Source organism: Pinus tabuliformis, chromosome X (genome assembly GCF_031772625.1).
Source record: "Pinus tabuliformis cultivar Carrire ecotype Pingquan chromosome X, CPIR1, whole genome shotgun sequence".
Classification (NCBI taxonomy): Eukaryota; Viridiplantae; Streptophyta; class Pinopsida; order Pinales; family Pinaceae; genus Pinus; species Pinus tabuliformis.
The window spans coordinates 1626615835-1626638199 of NC_142308.1; positions in this window are offsets into that span (position 1 = coordinate 1626615835).

Consider the following 22365-nt stretch of genomic DNA (forward strand, 5'->3'; position numbering starts at 1 on the left):
AGAATTCAGCCTCTTCGAGGGGGAAACCTCCTTTACATTACATAAATGAAAAATTCTTGGATGATACAAATGAGAAGACCTCCTTTCTATATATAGGAGTCTAAGGGGTCATAACATAATCAGAGCTGACATAACAATAATAATGTAAGGGCACAATAATAACAATAGTGGGCTTCTATGGGGCACAATAGTAACAATATGGGCACTACATGGGTACATCAATATAATAAGTGGGTTGTACTAATAACAATGAGGGCTTATACTAGTAGTATAGGGGTCTAACATGCCTCTCTCATTCAAAAAGTGTTGTCCTCAACGCTTGAGTAGTTCTTGATGCTGCTGTATAAAATTCTTGTCCTCCCATGTGGAATCTTCAGCGGGTAAGTTCTTCCACTTGATGAGATACTCTGAAATTGATCGATTTTGTAGCTGTCGAGTTCTTGTTTCTGTGACTGCTCCAGGTTGCAATAAGATTTTTCCTTCCTCTTCAATTTCTGGCAATATTTTTTGAATTGGGATCTTTTGCAACTTTTGAATAAGTGGCCATACTTCTTCATCCTTCTTCCATTCATCCCTTGCTCCGTTTATCCAATCTGGTTGGATAATAGAAATAGCACAAAACAATGCTTCCACATCCTCATCTTTGAAGAGTCTTCCCATTCGGTAAGGTCGCCATATTTTAAGTGCATGTAGTATTGCCAACATTTCCTTCTCATAAATAGCTTGATTGAGATGTAGCAGTAAAAATACCCAATCACCTATATCAAAACATTTTTCACTACAATGTTGATCTACCTGTTGTTTCATTTGATTTTGCACCGAAGTGGCGTTATCCTTTAAAAGTTGGAGAACTTGTTGTTGATGCTCGATGCGATCTTTCACTACTTGAACCTTTTTCTTCTTGATATGTACTTCTATCTGTAGAGTTTGAGGAGTGGTAATTTCTCCCAATCCTTTACAAGATATGGTCAGATTCATTTCTTGACGCTCGATGTGATCTTTCACTTCTTGAACATTTTTCTTCTTGATATGTCTTTCTATCTTGATAGTTTGAGGAGTGGTAATTTTGACCAATGAATTACAAGATATGGTTGAATTCATTTCTTCTTTCTTGATGTGATCTTTCACTTCTTGCACCTTTTTCTTCTTGATATGTCCTTCTATCTTGAGAGTTTGAGAAGTGGTAATTCTTTCCAATGCTTTACAAGATATCGTCTAACTCATTTCTTCTTTCTCTGGGGTGGGGTTCTGGCGCATATCTTCTTCTTTTGATGTTTCTTGATCCTTTTCTTCCTCCTCTTCATATTCTATGTAAAATAATTTCTTCTCAGCACAATTATGACCTTTAATGCATTTCTTATCACAATTGTAACAAAGCCCTTTTTCTCTTTTTTCTTCCAATTGTTGTGGTGTAACCCTTGTAGGTTGTGGAAGGCTAGGAGAAACAACACTTCCATCTTTATAGTTGTGAGGGGTATGCTTACTAGTTTCCATAATTTTGCTTTCCACTATGTCACAAAGCCCTTTTACTCTTTCCAATTGTTGTGGTGTTGCTCTAAAGAAGGTGTTGCTCTTTGTATCCTCATAATGTGCTATCATTTCCTTCGTGAAAATTGACCATGTAACCAGTTTTTTACGAGAACAAAGCCCTTCATACCATAAAAATTGATCTGGTTCTAAATATGAAGATGCAATACATACCTTTTGTAACAGTTGCACCTCATGTAGATCGAAATATTTCTCCATCTGTAGTATCCAATTTACAGGATCCTTGCCATCAAACTTCCTCATCTCGCTTTTTCTTGATTTTAGGAGCTCGATCTTGAAACGACTGTAACTCTGTACTTTCAGATCTTTAAGTTATGAAATTGCAGCCTGCAGTAGCCCTTTGTCTCCTCTTTCCAATGCCACAAGTCTGACCCAATTTGGATTCTCCAAGGAAGAGTTATGCAAAATCTCCCACAGTGACTTGATTATAGTCTAGTTCAGTAGAGCGAACTTGTATGAAGTGCCACGTGTCATTGTTTTGACCTTTGACTCTAAAAAATATATGCAAAAAAACTACAATTCATCCTCTTTCTATAAATTCTTATGAAATTTCAATCAGATGCTCAGAAAGAAAGTTATGATGATTTTCCCCAGGTCACCTGTTTGGAATGTAATTCAGGAGTTTGCAAAAAGACCAACTTCCTCAGATCATATCTTCGCAAATATAGTGCAAAAAGCTCTGAAATTCGGACCCTAGGTTCAGTGCGATTTCTTCTCAAATGGGTGTTTTTTTGCAACTTCTGAAACATCGCAGAAAAAAGTTATAGCGAAAATTCCACGATGACCTGTTTGGAGCAGCGAAACCCTAGAATCCAAAGCTCGATACCAAATGTTATGAAACCAGCTCAAGAGAAGATAGAAAAGATAGATCAACGCCTTAGAATTCATCCTCTTCAAGGGGGCAACCTCCTTTACATTAGATAAATGAACAATTCTTGGATGATAGAAATGAAAAGACCTCCTTTCTATATATAGGAGTCTAAGGGGTCATAACATAATCAGAGCCGACATAACAATAATAATGTAAGGGCACAATAATAACAATAGTGGGCTTCTATGGGGCACAATAGTAACGATATGGGCACTACATGGGTACATCAATATAATAAGTGGGTTGTACTAATAACAATAAGGGGTTACACTAGTAGTATAGGGGCCTAACATCACCCCACTATTAGACCTCCTACTAGTTCCTCCAATAGTTGGAACTAGTTTAACTGACTTTAACTTAGTTAAACTGAATTAATTAATTGCAACTCGAAATAAACTCAACTAGGGCTCCTATAAACAAGGATATACTCTACATGAATCATGTTAGACCGTTAACTCAAATTAACTAAACCAACTAAGTCAAATTAAATTAGTTAACTCATATAGTTTTCCTTGTGATGTGGAATTACAAATTTTCTCATGTAATTCAATGGAAAATTAAAACAGGACTTTTCTTGTTGCATTTTCAACACTCCCTCTCAACAAGAAAGGGATTATTAGATCCTCCAATCTTGCCTCTATGGAACTCAAATTTGACTCTTGACAGTGCCTTGGTAAAGATGTTTGCATCATGTTCCTCTGTAGGAATGTACTCTAGCAACATGATTTTCCTCTACACACAATCTCTGAGATGGTGATACTAGATGTCGAAATGTTTGGACTGATCATGAAAAACTGGATTCTCAGAGAGTTTGATACAACTATGATTGTCACAGTAAATGACTTTAGGATCCCTCTACTGACCAACTAACCCAACAAGGATATTCCTCATCCAGATAGCCTCACAAGCTGCTTTACTAGCATCCATGTACTCTACTACTATTGAACTGAGTGCAACTGATCTGTGCTTCATGCTATACCAAGAAACTATTGTTGACCTAATACTGAATATTCCCCTTGATGTGATCTTCTTCTCTGATGGACCCCCTTCCCCTACATCTGTGAAGCCTTGAAGCTTCACTCCCTCTATCTATATATACGAAAGACCAAATTGAATGGTGCCTGTGAGGTATCTCAACATATGTTTACTTTCTTTCCAATACAGTTTGTTTGTCTTAACCATTTCTTAACTAATATGGTTAAATACAAAAGAGATGTTAGGTCATATGTTCACTAAGTACATAAGTGAACCCAAAATTTGTCTGTAAATGGTCGCCTCTACCACTTCACCTGAACTAGCATCTTCCTTCCTCCAATTCCTTGCTAGAGCAGTCTCCATGGATTTGTTGCTCTCAATTTGGAACTTCTTCAATATCGCATTGGCATACTTTCCCTAAGAGACAAACAATTCCTCATCTCCTTGCCATACTTCCATACCAACTAAATAATACATGAGCCCCAAGTCCTTCATCTTGAATTCTCTTGTAAGATCCTCTTTGCAAGACTTGACCAACTTCTCATCATCTGTTAGAATTAAATAATAGACATTTAATACTATAATCAATAATTTACCTTCAACCACAATATGATAAAAGTTTACATCTGCTTCACTTTTGGTGAAGCCCAAACTATTGAAATAACTGTAGATCCTGGTGTACCAAGCACGGGGTTCTTTATTCAATCCATATAATACTCGCTTGAGTCTGTACACATGTGACTGTCTATAGAAGGTCTCAAATCCTTCCGACTGCTTTATGTACAACTCTTCCTCAATCAATCTCTCGAGGAAGGTTGTCTTCACATCCATCTGATGTATCTTCCATCCCATCTATGATGAAAGTGCTACAATAGATCTGATTGAATTGTACCTTGATACTAGTGTTACAGATCTGATCCAAAAATATATGATAATAGAAACAAATCCAAAACTAATAAGATCTAAAATATAGAAAATGCTTCACTTTATTAATCAAACCCTTAAGGTAGGGCAACACCATACATTCACTCCTTAAGGAAGGAGAACACTCCACAAGCCATATTGTTACAGGGAAAAGTGTCTACTCAGAACTAATTATCCCACTAAGGTGTGATAGCTACCTTAGAAACAAACAAAGTAAAGCTACTTTCGTTTTTCCTTTATAAAGTATAGATAGAGAGGAACAAAGAAGACCAACCTCTGCCTTGCGCTAATCTCCTGGTTTGATTCCTCTCTTCCTTGATAGTCTTTCGCTACTTGTTCCCTTGCACATCCAGCTTCATAGAGTACCTGTAAGATCACAGTAGCATAGCACTATACAAAGACATGGATCTATAATCATAAATAATCTAGGATCAGATGTAAATTGACTATACAAATGCAGCAAACATAAATGACACAAGAGTATGGAGGAAAACTTGAATAGCTTTTATTGATAAACAAGAAAAAGCCAAGAGGAGTTACAACCAGTTGTTCTGACCCAGCATCAACCTCTCAGCAAGGAAGCCCCTCTTCACCTCATACAAAGCTTAGATCACCCAACAATCTGATGTTTGTCTCAAGAAACCAACAACAATTCCTTACAATATGCAAAATTCCAGCCTCTGGATCTCTGGGATGAGGGATCCATATATAGATATCTGTAATGGAGATGAGTCAGCTTATGATTTGATTAGTGTCTTCCCTATGATAGCTCTTGCTTCCACTTGGAGATTGATGATCTTTTACTCATCTTTGGTTGAATTCAGAGAGGCAAGCGTCACAAGAGAAGTTTCTGGAAGCTTCAATTTCCTCTCCACCTCACGCAATGATACTGCCATTTGTCATTTCTCGCCCATCGCACCCCATAGAAGGGATTTTGGAAATGCAACGCACCCACACAGTGTACTTAGGTGAGATGCAACGCACTTGGCCTGTGGAGCAGCTGAAATGATCCTGTTTTGACCAATTCTGAGCAGTTTTTCATGGAGAACTTCTGGGAGAAGCTGTAATCAGTTGACCTTGTTCCTTTAGGGGTTAGAACAACACTTTTAGGGACTTAGGAGCCCTTGGTTTATGGACATTTCATGCTTGGGGTTGCAGTGCCCAAAAATGTCTATAACAGTTGCCCCCTAAAGTATGAGGTCGTTAATCTTTTGATGTCAGGTGAAATGATTTATTATGAGGATCCGAAGTTCTTTCAAGCTGGGAGGAGACTTGTAATAAGATACAATACAATACATTATCTTCATAATATTTTCATGATCTAGCTGAGGCGGGCATTCCCTTGCTCAACTTTATAAATTCATTTTCATGTACATAAGATAGACAATCGTCTGAGTGTAGACTGATGATTCTGATAGAGCCATCATCCCTTTGATTGGATGATTATCTGTGCAGCAATGATGTACATTTGATGTCTTTATTTTCCTAAATATATATCGCAGCCCGGATGGATGAAAATAGACCTGGGGTCTTCAATCTCGTTCGATCTTCACTCGAAGTACAAGTCTATCCATGTGAGAGATGTTCTGGAGTCGAACATGGAAAGATATCGCTTGATTACCAGCCAATGATATAAGATGTTAACAAGCGCGAGAGGAATCACCGATAATGATAAGGACTGTCAAGGTACTGCAGTACAATTCACGTGGTGTGAATAAAGGACTTGGCGTCGAACACCACACAAAATCTTTCGGTCGAAGGTCATTGACGTAAACCTGTCGCCGGAAGTGAGAAACTTGCCATTGAGGCATGCAAGCTTCAAAGTACTGAATGGGGTGTTCCTAGATCAACTTCTTGGATAATGAGCTGATGTCGACAAGAAGTGATCCATCACAGGAGGGCCTTAATGAATCCCACATCAATGACACGGAATGGATCAAATGATTTTAATGGAGGTGAAAACGATCTAGTGATATAAGGTTCAGGGTGGCGGTCATGAAAGAATGGAGTATAAATGTATTGTAGTGGGTGAGACACAGGTGAATACTCTGAATGACTTCTCTTGAACATATCGGCGACACTGACATGATGGATTGGTAGCATTAACCCCAAATGTGGATGGTATGATGGGACCATGGTGATGTGACCGGTGAATGAAACAATCCAACCCAACTTGGATGCAGAGTGAAAGTGTCATGTTCAAGAGCGACTTGCTACCGACAAAGTTTCTTCAAGTTTTCTTCCCAATTTTTCCCCAGTCATTGCTAACCAGTACCTCTTTATTTTTATCAAGCTTGAGGAGGATAACATATGCTTGTTCTATAATTTGCCCTTCGGGAAAACCCATTGTTAGGACTCCAAATTGACCACTTTTGACCTTGTATTTTTGCTATAATATTACCCTCTACAGTCCATAAGTTGAAAGCTTTGATTATATAATGACCTAATCATTCCAAGATATGAAGTAACTCTCTGCATTACTATATGTTTAATCATTCATTACATATTCATGTTATCTTTATAATTAATCTTTGGAGAAATTAACCAAGTTGCTAAGTAACTGTTGAACTTTCTGAAGTATGCAGAAATTATAGTTCGTAGTTGCTGCAACACCAGAAACAGCAACTACGTAGTTGCTGCAACACCAGAAACAACAACTACGCAGTTGCCGCAACACTAGCAACAACAACTATCTAAAGCAGGGAAAACGTTATTTTGCAACAACTGGAACACCGGAAATGACAAGCGAAAATAGCAACTATCAGAAGATCGGCAGAGTTCCATGCTGACACAGCACGATCAACAACTGTCCAGAAAGGGTAAAACACAGTTACAGTTGCTGAAACACCAAGAACAACATAAGTTTACTAAGTCAGCAACAATGGAGAAGCGGAAAACGATAGTACGAGGATTCCAAGAAGAATGTTGAGGTTTGTTTACCAGCGGTGTAACAGTAAGAGACCCAAGAAAGAATACACCGTCACACTATTGTAACGACATCCTGTAACAAGGATGGATTTCTTATTTTTGACAAAAAGGTTAAACTGAATGAACTATGATAGTCTATTGTAATAGATGTCTCCTCTATAAAGAGGAGACATCTACATTAGAAAGGGGAGAAAAGGGAACAAGTTGGAAGGGAAATTTTGAAAAACAAAAGCAAGTCTGAATTTTCATTGTAACTGGACATTTTGGCAGATGAATAAAAGGTTGTTCTGAGCATCTAATTTGGCAGCTATGTTCTGGGGAATCTTGTGAGAGGGACAGGGCCCACCTTCTTCACAAGATTCACCCATTTATTTTCTGTTAGTGTGTGAGTGTGTTTGATAATTTCCTTTTGCTGGTACTCTGTTTGGATTCTGTAGCATTACCTCTGATAATTTCCTTTTGCTGATACTCTGTTTTGTTAATTGCTTGATATTGTAAAAGAATACTTCACTGGTGATTAGGAACTGCAGTGTGTATTAGCAACCTGGTTACAGGGGCAGGTGCTGAACATCCTTACCCTGAGGATAGGGTCCTGATCCTCTGCTAACAGAGCAGCCATTATTTTTCTTTGCAGATTTGTATTCTTAGTTAACTGCTTTCATTTCATCTCTGCAATATACTTTAACTGCTATAACATAGAGTAAGGAGTTTGACAGAAAATAGAATTGTGTATACTACAGCTTTTAATGCTTTTAGAATTAAGTACATATAGTACGAGGTCACCTTTGAAATAAAAGGACTTTCCCGGGTTGACAAATTAATGTGGTACTCGACTGTTTAATCAATAAACAATTCAAGTAGCCAACATTTTGGCGCCGTTGCTGGGGAAGGCGACTAGAGATTTTAAAAGCATTAATGATTTCTTTTTAAGAATAACAGGTGCATGAGAGGATGCAATAAACCTAATTTCACAGGCAGCAAAGGCGGGGGAGGAAGAAAGCCCTTCATTGACGAAATTATTTCAAAGGCGGAGACATCACAGAGGATGAGTTCTCGGAGACCTCAGATCCAGTATTCCTCACAAACAGATCGACAGACGGAGGAAGTACTAGGACCTGAAAGGAAGCTGGAAGTACCAGAGCACACTGAGGAACTGGTAGAAGAACCTGAAGAGACAGAAGATATTGAAGATAGAGCAAGCGATTCAGGAAAAACACCAATGGAGGATAACAGAGCAAAAGGAAGGGGGGAAAACTCACTCTCTACCCTAGAGTTCCCTATTGGGGAGCTCCCGAGAGGGGCAAACCCTATGAAGAACATTCCACTTTCAGCATTACCCAACTTTCATGGGTTATCCTCTGAAGACCCGGATGAATTCCTCTTTGAATTTGATATACTATGTAGGAGTTATGATTATGTGAGCCCTAATCAAAAACTAAAACTGTTTCCAGCAACACTGAAAGGGAATGCGTTAAGGTGGTTTATGAGCTTAGGAGCTCAGGCAATCACTACCTGGGATCAGATGAAAGAAAGTTTTCTGGCCAAATATCAGGATTACTGCCGAAAAAGAGAGAGGAAGGAAGAGTTGTTTAAAATGGTTCAGAAGGAGGATGAGAATCTGGAGGACTTTGTGGAAATACTGCAGTATAATCTGCAGCGGTCTGACCAACCTACCATGAGTAAAGATATTCTGAAAACAATACTGTTGAAAGGGGTACGAGATGATTGCTTGGACATGTTGAATATGCTTGGAAAAGGGGACATTTCCAAGGAACCATTTGATGAAATTATCAACCTCTATATGAGATGTTCAAGAGAAGCAGTAAGCAGACCAAAAAGCAGGGACAACGTATATTCAAGAGTCCAGAAGTCAGCAAGTGGAGGAGCAACAAGGGCTGAAATAGGTAATTTGTTGGAAGAATTTAAAACTGAAATGTTAAGCTCTTTTGCTTCACAAATTGATGCTCTGCAGGTAAAGAAGAAACAGGCAGAAGCAGAAGCTGCCCTAGCTATTTTTTGTTCTAAATGCAGAGAAAAACACCCACTTAGGGAATGCCCACTAGATAAGGTACCAGTCTGCATGATCTGTGAAAAGGACCATGAGACCCAGCAATGCCCCTCTCTGCCCGGAATAAAAGCAGCACTATAGTCAACTGAAGAAGAGGTTGAAGTAGTGTACCTGATGACACAGAGGAGGCAATGGCCACAAAGACAAGGTATGAATTCTAACACAACATTTAGTCATTGGAATAATCATTCTCCTTTTCAAACGAATTACCCACCCATGAACCAAATGCAGTACCCACCCTTTAATACGATGAATTTTCTACCCATGCAGCAACCAAGTCTTCCTTTTCCTGATCCTACCATATGGAATTCTTGGTCTCCCCAGCAATCGTATTTTAATCAATGGAATCCAAACTGGGCAGCCCAGCAAATGCCATTTCCTCAGCATCAACAATCTCTTTCCTTACCATCCAATACTCCTCCGAATAACCAAGCAATTAGACCACAACTGACTGTGCAACCCAACCCCAACCCAAATAACAATAAAGCTTTGCAAGTAATTGATATTCAAAATCAACCTGTCTCCCCCATGCAATGTAACGATATCCATCTTCGTTCAGGGAGAATTGTTGAACCCATAATTGATGACATTACTGACTCTGATAAAGAGGAAGTTGAAAAAGAAAAATCAGCTAACAATAATGCTGAAACAGTTGAATCAGCATCTAACAACAATGCTCAAATAGTAGATCCGACATTCCCTGAACGTCTGGCTCTCACCAAAACGCTAGAGCAACCTGTTGCAACACAAGAACCAGCAGGCTCTCCAAAAACTGTGCAGGAGGAAACAGAGCAACCTGCTGCAACACAAGAACCAACAAGCTCTCCAAAAACCGTGTAGGAGGAAACAGAGCAACCTGCTGCAACACAAGAACCAGCAGGCTCTCCAAAAATTGTGCAGGAGGAAATAGAGCAACCTGTTGCAACACAAGAACCAGCAGGCTCTCCAAAACCTGTGCAGGAGGAAACAGAGCAACCTGCTGCAACAGAAGAACCAGCAGGCTCTCCAAAAACTGTGCGGGAGGAAACAGAGCAACCTGCTGCAACACAAGAACCAGTAGTCTCCCCAAAAATTACAGAACAAGAAAGAGAAGAACTTGCTGTTATGCAAGAATCAGCAGCGAATGACGAAGAAGACATCAAACCACCCCCGCCTACTCCAATTATCACAGAACAAAAAATTCTTGTTGATGCATATACACAAACTGAATCTCCCTCTGTCAGTGATGCATGCATAGAGACCGCTAGTTTTCAGGAATTAAAGGGAATATGGTGGAAAGAATATGAGTTGTCACAAGGGAAAGCATTCCAACAGCAAAAGGGAATCTGGTTCAATTATGCATATAAGAATTGGGAAGCACTTGAGCAGTCTAGAGCTCAGTACAAAGAAATAAAGGAACTAAAAGCCAGACTGTCCCAGATTTTTGATTTGGTTCAAAGAATACTTACTACAAGAAAACCTTCTTTCAACTATGCAACATTTTTGAGGGAACGACTAACATTCTTACAGATAAAGGCAGTTAGAGATGGTAGACCTCATCAGGTGATTACATCAGAACAATTTATTGAAACCTTTGCAGAAGCACCCAAGAATGATCAGAATTTGTTGTGTGAGATTTATCTCCACAACGAAGCTATGTCTGAAGAAAGAAAAATGAATATACTCCCTCTTGTTGGCGACATACAACTCAGAGCTTTCATTTCCTTTCTAGCCAACCAACTCACTTAGCAAAACGCTTTCATCTCAGCACAACACAATGAACAGAACTGCCTCCTTTGGATTAGGGCCGAACCCCAAAATGCAGCTACTTTCATTGCACAGCACCAAAGAATGTTAAGTGAACCTGGAATGACTGACCACATTAGGCAACTACAAGCAGTGGTCTTGCGAGATTTCCAACACTATGTGAAAACAAAGGCACCTTTGGCTATAAAAGCCAACAAACTATTCTGGGAAAACTGTCCCAAGGAAAGACAGGAGTATCATCCCTACAATTCCCCTAATCTACAGGCAGCAATTTCAAGGGTACCTTACTATGTTAGATGTATGGAACAATGTGCTAAAAAATGGATTCGCTACAGATTTAAATTTCCCCTCTTATGGTTATCTGGTCAGCAATACAAGGGTCAGTTTGGATCATCCAAAAAGGAAGAGGTGGCAGCATGGAGGCAACTAGAGACTGTCTGTGGGTTCAGAGACAGGTTTGATAACACTTTCCATAGCTACTGTATCAGTAATTTACACTGTTCATCCTAGTACTCCGACTCAGATTCAGAGTAAGCATTGCATGAGGACATGCAACCCTTTCAGTTGGGGGGGATGTTAGGACTCCAAATTGACCACTTTTGACCTTGTATTTTTGCTATAATATTACCCTCTTCAGTCCATAAGTTGAAAGCTTTGATTATATAATGACCTAATCATTCCAAGGTATGAAGTAACTCTCCGCATTACTATATGTTTAATCATTCATTACATATTCATGTTATCTTTATAATTAATCTTTGGAGAAATTAACCAAGTTGCTAAGTAACTGTTGAACTATCTAAAGTCTGCAGAAATTATAGTTCGTAGTTGCTGCAACACCAGAAACAACAACTACGTAGTTGCTGCAACACCAGAAACAGCAACTACGCAGTTGCCGCAACACCAGCAACAACAACTATCTAAAGCAGGGAAAACGTTATTTTGCAACAACTGGAACACCGGAAATGACAAGCGGAAACAACAACTATCAGAAGATCGGTAGAGTTCCATGCTGACACAGCACAATCAGCAACTGTCCAGAAAGGGTAAAACATAGTTACAGTTGCTGAAACACCAGGAACAGCATGAGTTTACTAAATCAGCAATAATGGAGAAGCGACAAAGGATAGTACGAGGATTACAAGAAGACGGTTGAGGTTTGTTTACCAACTGTGTAATAGTAAGAGACCCAAGAAAGAATACACCGTCACACTGTTGTAACGACATCCTGTAACAAGGATGGATTTCTTATTTTTGACAAAAAGGTTAAACTGAATGAACTATGATGGTCTATTGTAATAGATGTCTCCTCTATAAAGAGGAGACATCTACATTAGAAAGGGGAGAAAAGGGAACAAGTTGGAAGGGAAATTTTGAAAAACAAAAGCAAGTCTGAATTTTCATTGTAACTGGACATTTTGGCAGATGAATAAAAGGTTGTTCTGAGCATCTAATTTGGCAGCTGTGTTCTGGGGAATCTTGTGAGAGGGACAGGGCCCACCTTCTTCACAAGATTCACCCATTTATTTTCTGTTAGTGTGTGAGTGTGTTTGATAATTTCCTTTTGCTGGTACTCTATTTGGATTCTGTAGCATTACCTCTAATAATTTCCTTTTGCTGACACTCTGTTTTGTTAATTGCTTGATATTGTAAAAGAATACTTCACCGGTGATTAGGAACTGCAGTGTGTATTAGCAACCTGGTTACAGGGGCAGGTGTTGAACATCCTTACCCTGAGGATAGGGTCCTGATCCTCTGCTAACAGAGCAGCCATTATTTTTCTTTACAGATTTGTATTCTTAGTTAACTTCTTTCATTTCATCCCTGCAATATACTTTAACTGCTATAACATAGAGTAAGGAGTTTGACAGAAAATAGAATTGTGTATACTACAGCTTTTAATGCTTTTAGAATTAAGTACATACAGTACGAGGTCACCTTGGAAATAAAAGGACTTTCCCGGGTTGACAAATTAATGTGGTACTCGACTGTTTAATCAATAAACAATTCAAGTAGCCAACAGCCATCTCTATGTTTTAACGAGCCTAGCGATAGTGAAACTCGTTCTCGTCTATAGACAAGTTTGTCACTATTAAAATTTTTAATGAGTTTAATGACAAAGATAACTCGGTCCTTTTCAATTTTAGAGAGTCTGAAAACGAACGTAAAGGAAACTCCAAAATTCCTTTTTCATCATCTAATCCCTAAAGTTCGAAAAAGTATAAAACAATACAGAAGGGATGGATTTTCGATACTTTTAACGAGCCGAACAAAACAAGTGCTCGATCTTTTTGTGTAATAATCCCTCAGGTCCAAAAAGATTAAAATTTAGAGGGATAGCACTTCCGGTCCCTTTAACGAGCTAGAGAGGCCAAGGGCTCAGAAATCTTTTCATATTTTACGAGTCAATTAAAAAGAGCTTAAAGGAGACTCGTCTTTTGAGGAACGAGTGATAAAATGGGTAGCTACTGATTCCAGGTAAGGTTTGGAATTCTCAAATCACGGCAGTGTTACAAGGATGGCTAGTGAGATCACTCTTCGCAGCTGTTCCTCAAAATGGGTAAACAATCAAATAGAGGTGAATGATCGGCCAATGCAAAAGTGGAGGTGACGGTGCAAACACGACCAAGGCTTTAAAGGCTGAAGTATTACATTCACAATGGTTATTTACCGGAAATTGGTTCATTTTTTAATGAGCTTAAACTCTGGAGGAACATGTGCTCATCGCTTATGTTTATTTTTTAACGAGCATGAAGTCTGCGCTAAAACTGCTCGATTAATCCAGTCAGAGATAAGAATGTCTCATATATAAAAATGGCAACTTTTAGAGTTTTGCCCCACATCCTTTCTTTATGCAAGTTAGGAAACGGCCAATCCTACAAGTTTAAAGGGTTAGAGGACCTACAAATTTAAAAAAATAAATAGTCGCTCTTCGCTTGCATGCCAAAAGGTTTGCATGCCCCCAGGTGTAAAACAGAGTTTCAAGGTTACCCCTTCTTCCTTTCGTTAAAACATTTGTTTTACCGGGAGAGGTCTACCTCTTACAGGTTACCGAAGATTGTTCTATTTACTATGTAAACAGAACACTTCTTCGATGATGTTTATCGAAATAAACAAAGGTGAGTGGCGATGCTTGCCAACCCACATAACTTTGACAAGAGAATCTTATTCCAGAATAACCCCCTCTTCCAATCACGGACGGGAGTATAGACTAGTCATATTTTCTCGCGGATACCTACCCTATACCCAAAGTTTTCATGCCAAAGTAGGCCAGGGTGCATGCCCCCTGGGTTTCAGTCATGTCCCCCGAATCACTCGCGCTCATCAGGCGGATGGACTGGAGGTTGAGACATTTCTTGCGTGAAAAGACCATTTAGGGATGGTATATGACTATTTGCTCTGTGTGATCCGGGAACTGAAAGCTGGTCTACGAGCTTGACCACTCTTCCTTCGTGCGGAAAACACATTACTCTAAAGAGTGAGGGGAAAATCACTCCCATGCAATAAATATAGTCTCCTCCAAGGAGTAGATTATAATCTAGGGGTCCCTGAACTACCATTACGTTCATTTGAACGGTTTTTCCTCTCAATGTTATGGGTACATTGGGAAGGATCCCTAACGGTCGACTGGTTTCTTTATCAAAGCCTGTTAGATTTCTCATCTCAAGCAAAAGTGATGGCGAACCAAGCGCTTTCCAAGCAGTCGAGGAAAGGATACTCCCAAAAGCCCCTTCATCTATGATGGTACCATCCATAACCATTCTATATATTTGAACAATGATTCGGAATGGTATACTAGCTGGTAAACGGGGTCTGCCTAGTTGATTCCAATCAAAGGAGACAACTAGGATGCTTGGAGGTGGGACCGAATAGACGGCCGGGTATGACTCTGACGAACTTCCTTCCTGCAGTAAAGGAACGGGTAAATTGCCCCCATGTTCATTGGAGTCTGTGCTTACGAAAAGAATTTGGACGGTGTCATCCTTGCTCTCTTCGGTGACTGTATCATCTGAAGACGGAACCTCTGAAGGCAAGACCGGGTCAACTGCCACCTTGACCTTTTGACTTTCATCTGGTATGGGTTCAGATGGTTTGTCTTCAATGATAGATGCTTCAGCCGATCACTTGAGCGGGCTAGCCGGATTTTCAACTAGTGACGGACTCGGCAAGAGTTTTTTATATCCAAGAGGAAGTCGTAACGGTGAAACCGGACAATCATCCAAAACTCTTTTAGCCTTGTATAAGAAGGGACAACGGTGGATGGCATGATCGCCTTCACATAGTTTACAAGGAAATCTATATTTTCCTTTTTGTCAAGGGGCTTGACTTTCACTAGTCAATGGTGTGTTTTCAACATGATTACCAGAGGTTGACGACACCGGGTTGTGCAAACGAGGAGACCAGTCCCTTAAGATCCGAGGGATGCAAGGACAATCTCTATGATAGTGGTCTCCTTTGCAAATGACACATGGTGATTTAGGCCTGGTCAGTGCAGTGTGTGGATTTTCGCTAGGCGACGCTCGTTTGCCCCCATTCGCCTTTGGCTCCTTCTTCTTCTTATCTTTCTTCTTCTTTTCCTTCTTCTTCTCAGGTACTTGACTTTTGGCTTTACCAACCCCATCAAGAAAAGAGGAAGGAGGAGAGGAAGAATTGGAGGAAGTAGAAGGTTGGTGGGTAACTCTGGAATCGTCTAGTTGTTGACTCGATTTTTCAGGAATTGCGGTGTTCTGAATGATAGAGGTTGAGAAGAGCCATACAGGCAAGCTGATTGTCAGTCCTGGAAGCGACAATGTGGCCATATGGGGTGCACCAACATCTCCCCGAGAGGAGAAGGGACTAGGACTTCCTCCAAGGGGAATTCCTTGGTTCGTGGATTCAATTTTCTCAACCCAAGATCAACGTAGGAAAGGGTAATGAATATTCTGTTTAAAATAAATTTTAGACGCTTTGACACAACTTTTTTTTTCAGTTTTTAAGAGTCGAGAAAAAACAAAAGATGACTCTAGTCGCCTTTGATTTTTAATGAGCCTGAAGTGACAAGTGCTCAGATGGGCCTTTTCCGTTAAAGAGTCTGAAAAGGAACGAAAGGGACTGCTCTGGAAATCTAGTTAGAGGGATTACCAAACCAATCGCAAAACTGCAGAATTCTTTTTACGGTACGACAGTCAATCTTCCCGAATGCTGTGTTCAGTGCATTGTGATTGATAGGGCGGCAGACACGGCTTCCTATGGATAAAGGATTAAGCCTATTTTGGTCTCCCAAAATATACTCGACGGTACGTGGGAGCACAAGTCCGTACTGTCACTTATCATCTCAAAGTGGAGGAATCACCCAACCATCAGTGAGAACAACAGTTACCAGGCTTTACAACGCTAGAATACGTCTCTAGCCTAGACTTCTAAATGTTGTGCGTTAGGTTCCAAAGCGTTGTTAGATTCATTGAATTTATTTTATAGTTGATCTTGTTTATAAAGTTTGCCTTTCAGGTTCACTGCGAGATGTAGATGTAATTCCTAAAATGCAATCTAAGATGATAAACAATATTTTTATCTTCTTTATGCAATGAAAATCCTAGCTACTAAGGAAAGAAAGACAGAGTTATTTCACAAAGAGCAAAGAGCACACTCTAAATGCACTTTCCTAAATCAAACGAATCAGACTGTCTAAATGCAAATGCACATGCATGTATTTGTTTTCGACTTTCTTAGTATATGAATGATAAGAAGAAAGTTGATGCACAAATCTGAATTTATTTTCAAGTGACAAATATCAACAAGTTTCTTTTCGAAATCAAAAATGGAGACAATCACAACACCTTACGATTTTGAAATGAATACTTGTTTTTGACACTAGAAAAATTACAAATTCAGACCAAGAACAACAGTAACAGGATAATCGACTATCGACAACAATCAAACTCTTTCCTATGATTGAAATCGACACTTGCGACACTTTCAAATCAAAGGACGACAGTATGATTATGCTACTTTTGCAAAGGAGAACTGAAAATGACTCAACAAACACACAAAAACATTTACAGTTCTTTTGTACAAAGGAGGCAGAATAACAGCAAGGAAAAGGGGTTTCAAACAGAGATATACTGATCACAGGCAGCAAAATTCATGAATAGAACTGGAAAGAATGAATCACAGAAGCCAAAACTCCACAAAGCCTAGCCTGATCAGCGCACCTGTAACAGATGGAATTTTAAATGCAGCGCACGTTCTACACTCAGGAAGTGTGCTGAATTTCCGATTCTCAGAACAGTACCTGCGCTGGGCCAGAAACGAGACTTTGCTTGGGTTCTGGGTCACAGTTTGCAGTTCAGTTCATGGGTTTTGGCCGAGCAAAAGGTAATTAGTAATTCAACAATCAGGGGTAGATCTAAGGAGGGTCTAAGAGCTATCACAAGGGCAATCAGAGAGTTTGTGAATCAGTTGTTTAAATCATAAACAGATCTCGGAGATGGACTGAAGTGGCATTTATCTACTTTGCATTTTCTATGGCAAATGCTAGCAAATGCAGTTCGAATGCTACCTGGCATGACTTCAGACTCCGTCTATAAGTTTATGAAATAGACAACAAGGAAGATAAACAAACAAACTAATTCGTCCCCAGCAGAGTCGCCATTTTTTACAGGGAAAAGTGTCTACTCAGAACTGCTTATCCCACTAAGATGTGATAGCTACCTTAGAAACAAACAAAGTAAAGCTACTTTCATTTTTCCTTTATAAAGTATAGATAGAGAGGAACAAAGAAGACCAACCTCTGTCTTGCGCTAATCTCCTGGTTTGATTCCTCTCTTCCTTGATAGTCTTTCACTACGTGTTCCCTTGCACGTCCAGCTTGACGGAGTACCTGTAAGATCACAGTAGCATAGCACTATACAAAGACATGGATCTAGAATCATAAACAATCTAGGATCAGATGTAAATTGACCATACAAATGTAGCAAACATAAATGACACAAGAGTATGGAGGAAAACTTGAATAGCTTTTATTGATAAACAAGAAAAAGCCAAGAGGAGTTACAACTAGTTGTTCTGACCCAGCATCAACCTCTCAGCAAGGAAGCCCCTCTTCACCTCATACAAAGCTTAGATCACCCAACAATCTGATGTTTGTCTCAAGAAACCAACAGCAATTCCTTACAATATGAAAAATTTCAGCCTCTGGATCTATGGGATGAGGGATCCATATATAGATATTTGTAATGGAGATGAGTCAGCTTATGATTTGATTAGTGTCTTCCCTCTGATAGTTCTTGCTTGCACTTGGAGTTTGATGATCTCTTACTCATCCTTGGTCGGATTCAGAGAGGCAAGTGTCACAGAAGAAGTTTTTGGAAGCTTCCATTGTCTCTCCACCTCGTGCAATGACACTGCCATTTTTCATTTCTCGCCCATCGCACCCCATAGAAGGGCTTTTTGAAATGCAACGCACCCACACAGTCTACTTAGGTGAGATGCAACGCACTTGGCCTGTGGAGCAGCTGAAATGATCTTGTTTTGACCAATTCTGAGCAGTTTTTCATGGAGAACTTCTGGGAGAAGATGTAATCAGTTGACCTTGTTCCTTTAGGGGTTAGAACAACACTTTTAGGGACTTAGGAGCACTTGGTTTATGGACATTTCATGCTTGGGGTTGCAGTGCCCAAAAATGTCTATAACACATATGCCTATTCATACAATAATCCTTGACATCTCTCAATGGAGAGTCTCTAGCCTCTATATAGGCCTCATACATACAATACCATGGGTCATTACTATGGTTCCCTCAATATCATCTATCTAATACCATGGGCTTATTAAATTATTGCTAACTACTTGTGGTCCCTTACATGATACAGGTTAAACACCTTATTTTTTACTATGGCCCATCCCATTATTACATTATTCCCTTGGGTACCTCCCTTTGTACCCCATATTATCCCCCCTAGGTATACTACATTTGATCCCCCTTAACATGTTTCGTCCTCGAAACATGGGAAGAACACAAATAGTAAGATCTGCTCAAAAGAGTAGTCCTCTGGTACCATGCACGTGCATCTAGCCATCCAAGAGAAAGGTGAACTCTCGATCTAGCTGGTGCCTCGTTTGCTTGAGATGGAAGTTGATCCTCGTAGCTCTTTTGTGTTGATGTATAGTAGATGGATCGTCACCCCTATCTATATGCCATGCGGGGGCTGTTGTCCTTGTAACTAATTTGTTTTCCATCTTGTTGGTTGTTTTCTTGCTGGGTGATGTGGGTGGTGATATGTTGAAGTTTTAACCAACAGTGTATCTTTCTATAATTTACCACCTAATGGAGCTTGATTGGTATCTGGTACATGTTGTGGTGCCTGTTGTTGTTTCTTATCTTCGAATATTACTTCAACCACTGAATCCTCATCTGATGTAACAATTTCTGCATTAGCCCCCTTGGACTCTGCTTGTTTTTTTGGTACCTAGTTTGACGTTTGTGTTTGGTTGTCAACCATCAGTGGCTCATGATCTGATATGTCAGTCCCTGGAACATCTTCTGCTTCAGCCTCCATGGACTCTACCTGTTTATTGATGGAAATATACTATAATGTAATTTTCTTCTTTTTATACCAAAGCTTCAAGAATTTCTTCTGCACATTAATATTGATAGTACCCACCACTTCCATCCAAGGGTATCCCAAAACAACATCCACATTAGCCATATCTAAAGCATAAAAATGAGAATGAAATACATACTTGTCCATAGAAATCTTCAAATATTTATAAACTTTCACCTCCTCATTATTAACCTGTGTGTGCTCCATTTGTTTTGTTGGGACTTGCAATTTTTTTGCCAAATTGACATTTATAAGATTCTGCTTGCAACTAGGATTTATAGACACAACGATCTTCTCCTTCTGAAGAAATCCATGAACCTGCAATAAGGAGATACGAGTAGGAATTAACCCTACATGTTTCTCATTATCTTGTTTTCTGGCATAAGACCATCTGTCTAAAAGTAATTTTTTGAATTCTTCATCTGAAATTTTGTACAACTCCTTTTTGTTAAGTAATTCCCACCATGTGGCCGCCTCATCTTTAAATTGGTCCACTACCAAAAATTTCCAATTTTCTCCCCATACTGAATTTTGATTTTTTATGAATTCTTCAATAGTAGGACCATTATCTTTTCCTATAAAACATAGACTCGCCATGAAGAGGGTTTTGGAAACAAAGCGCTTACTTGGTGAAAATCTGAAATGGCCACAATTCCGTCAATATTGCTCAGAATCCCTATTATGACCTGTTTTCGGAAATGGAACAACCATTCTGCATCTTCCCATGTAGTAGAAATCTTGGTCTAGGCAATGGAATTTTAGATCCTCACTGCAACTGCCCTTTGTCACAAAAAAATTCTGAAAAAAGAGCTGATTTTAAATCAGCGATATCTCCCTCATCCGGACTCTGATTCGACTGATTTATTTTTGAACTTGGGTATTTTTTCACAAGTAATACAGATCTGCAATTAGATTCTGCATATTTTGCACGAGAACATACAGATCTGCTCTACAAAATTGCCGCCCCAAAAAAAATGTCTGCAACCCAACTGATTTTTAAATCAACAATATCTCTCTCATCCGGACTCCGATTCGGCTAATTTTTTTTTAACTTGGGTATTTTTCAAAAACAATCCAGATCTGCAATTAGATTTTGTACATTTTTCACCAAAACATACACATCTGATATGCAAACTCACCGCCCCAAAAAATTCCTGCAAAAATAAAAAAATATTCTCCACTTTTCCCAAGAAAGTGCTCTGATACCACTTATTATAGATCTGATCCAAAAATATATGATAATGGAAACAAACCCAGAAATAATAAGATCTGAAATATAGAAAATGCTTCACTTTATTAATCAAACCCTTAAGGTAGGGCAACACCATACATTCACTCCTTAAGGAAGGAGAACACTCCACAAGCCATATGCCTGTTCATACAATAATCCTTGACATATCTCAATGGGGAGTTTCTAGCCTTTATATAGGCCTCATACATACAATACCATGGGTCATTACCATGGTTCCTTCAATACCATCTATCTAATACCATGGGCTTATTACATTATTGCTAGCTATTGTGGTCGCTTACATGATACGGGTTAACCACCTTATTTATACTATGGTTCATCCCATTATTACATTATTCCCTTGGGTACCTCCATTTGTACCGTATTTTATCCCCCCTAGGTATACTAAGACTAAAGAAAAGGTCTCCTCGTAATCAATTCCATCCACTTGAGAGAACCCCTTGGCCACATATTTGGCCTCATGTTTCTCGACACTCCCATCTACTGCTTGATTCACCTTGTAGACCCATCTGCAACCTAACATTGGCTTGTCCTCTAGCCTTATGACAACTTCCCAAGCATTGTTCATTATAATGGAATCATACTCCTCTACCATGGCATCAATCCATATTGGTTGTTACGCTACTTCCTCGAATGAAGATGGCTCAGTCTCTACACTCTCACTCATCAGAGCCATGTAGCTAGTGTACTGATTTGGTGACCTCCTGTACCTCCATTGTGATGTGGGTGCTCCCACATTATCTCTAGCATCATGCATCAATCTGTTAGCTTCTTTGGTATGCCTCCTTTCATCTTTGGATGTCTCTATATGAGTTGGTGCTTCCACTCTTTTCTCCTCTGCATGTGGCTACTCCACGTCATCCTGAGGTTCTTTCTTTGGAACTAAAATATCCTCATCCACATGTAATTGAAGCTCCTTCTCAAGGGAGCACATCATGGACTTCTCTTCATTGAACTCAAGGAAAATTTTAAGGATGGAAAATTTTCTTGAAGTTTAAAACATTGGCGAATCTCACTAATCCCTAATATGCAAATTATAAATTTTTATTGATATATTTGTAAAATTAATCAAATTTATAATTATTTTATATATAGTCTCTATATAATGTTGGCGATTGTTAAGGTAAAATAATTTTATATTCTAAAATTTGGGCGAATCGTCTTTTATAAAATTGGAAATTGGCGAATCTTTTTTGTGGAAAAATCATGGAAAATTAGCCCACTGGGCGAACATTAGCCCCTAAAATTTTCCATGATTGAACTTCACATCTCTACGAACAACTGTGATCCTATGAGATGGTAGGTACATCTGATAGTTGTGAGGTGTATCACTGTACCCCACAAATATTCCCAACTCAGCTATCAGCTCTAGAGTTTTCCTTGTATCCTTGGTAACATGACAATAAATTGATGAACCAAACTATAGGAATATACAGGGTAAGTTCCTCAGACAGAACACCAAAGGACACCG